Here is a 2,402-nt window from a genome sequence, read left to right as displayed (position 1 = left end):
CACTATAAGTTGTCATACTATGTGTGAAGTACCAACGTATGTAAGAGTAATGCACAGGACTAACACCCTGTCGACCTGCCACAACAAGATAAGTAATTTATATGAGCACCTTAAGTAAAACACATTTATTGTAGGAGAGCAAGATTTGCCTTAGATGTAAGTTAGTTTTAAGTTAATTGAGCCATGAACGGCCACAGCCGAAAGAGCTGACATATATTATAGTAGGGACGTGCTAAGTGCCACCTGCTACCACTAGTTTTAAGTATAGCAAAGCTCTCTCCTCTTGAATGAAATAAATTAAAATGATCATTCAGACCAGAATGATTGCTCGTAGGTAAAAAAAAAAAATTATCAAGGTCGCTTACTCTAATGAGGTAAATGTTATGTTATGCATAAGGAGTGTGTGACAACAAATTTTATGAGACCACCTATGAAACGCAGCAGGCAAAAAGCAGCAGCTTAGCATATAAGAATCAAGTAAGTCAATTACGATCCAGGTAGCAGGAAAGAAGTGCGCAACTCAATTATTTTATTATAATACGGAGAAAACCGTATACGCTCATAACAATTTTACGGCACAGTGCAGCTGAAATACAAAGATCATTTATAAATAAATTAGTTTAGTACTAGAAATATCTATTTCAGGTCCTCGAGATACGACGATTTTTTTTTTTTTTTTTTAGAAAACCAATTTTTACGATACATGGAACAGAAGATAGTTAACAGACACAGTTCACTGCTAATGCATGGTTTAAGTAATTTTAGATATGCCTAGAAAATTGTTTAGAGAGCTGGATCAGACGACACTGAAACTACTGTATCGATTTAATTATACTGTTTGTCATGAAAAACTAAGGTGATAATAATTTATGTTAAGCTCATCATATCATACGTCATTAACACTGTGTCTTCAAATCTCTTCACTCCATAAAAGGCTTTTGTGTTTTCCTCTAACCAGTATCCTTACCATCCTACCTTATCCAGTAGAGAAGTGAATTTTACGAGCTGGTTGCATGAATGATACATACAGGCTATACGAATGGATAGTCGTGACACATTGGTTGTCGACGGGCTATGCTTATTCTTCGCAAATTGCGAGTTCAATTAAGATTTGTTATGTGCAATTGCACGACAGGGAACACCAAGCTTCCCAATTACCCTAATGGTAGTTTGAACACGAACTGTTCATCACGTAAACGAAGCCACATTGACTATGTCTTCAAACTAACGACGTAATAGAGAGAAAATAAAAGAGCTGAACTTGCGAAAAGAGTAACTATTGTAAAAAGAAAAGAATAACAAGATTTCGAACAAAGTGTAAACCTAAAGTGCCTTGGAAGCACAAACTACGAACAAGAGACACGCTTTTCGTCAGGCCTTGTAGTCACAGAGACTAAATATTTCTTTGTAAATAATTTTTAGACATGATATGTATAATAAATGTTAACTGTACTTTGTAGTAATAATGCAGTCAGTAATAAATGGACACGTATATGCTGCTGCGTGTGAACCGACTATAGACAAGTAATTAATGGACACGTGTAAAAGTGGTGCGTGTGAACCTTAACATGACGACCAAATAAATGTTAACACGAATTAATAATAACGTGTGAACTGAAAAGGTGATAACTCCAAGAGCACGCGTGAAATACCGCGTGTGAAGTAATGTTATAAGTACTTGTACCACGAAACCACGATGTAGAAAGCCGAAGAGTGAAAGTGAATAAGTGTTGTACTTACCACAAACGGTACTGTACGCCTTTCCACGGACACATTCTTCGAAACAGCTGCGGGAGTCGCCGCATCTGGCTGCTTCCGTAATCCAGTCGATGAAGAACTGTGTAAAAACTCACACCACGGCTAGTAGACACCAAACGCTCTGCTTCTCGCAGAATACTGCTGCTAGCGTTGTGGAACTGTCAAGTTATTATCACGTGATTGTGACCAACGGACGTAACACTGTGTACGATGAGCGCTCAACAATCAATTTTTCTTTGAACAACGAGCGCGGATGCCAAATGTGTTTGAAATGCATTCAAAATAAAATATGATAAAGCAATGAATTAAGCACTCATGTACCTTGTGAAATTATAAAGACACTAATCGGAAGAGTCTTAAGCTCGATTTTGACAATAGCTACCGAATTTACTGACCAGGCCGAGTAATGACGAAAACGTGTCGAACCAAATAAAACCAGAAAAATAGATAAATATGAGAACTAAGCATTCCTAAGAGAATGAGACCTTATGAACATAAACAATTGTTATCCTTACCTAACCCAATTTTCTTTTAGACTAAGTTATTAGTAAGTAAGCACATTCTAATACAGATTTTTTTTCTGTATTTTTCATGTACGAAAACATAAATGGAAGCACGGACAAGTGTCAAGTGAAATAGAGACC

Source organism: Schistocerca cancellata, chromosome 12 (assembly GCF_023864275.1).
Source record: "Schistocerca cancellata isolate TAMUIC-IGC-003103 chromosome 12, iqSchCanc2.1, whole genome shotgun sequence".
NCBI lineage: Eukaryota > Metazoa > Arthropoda > Insecta > Orthoptera > Acrididae > Schistocerca > Schistocerca cancellata.
Note: the sequence above shows the minus strand (reverse complement) of the source record.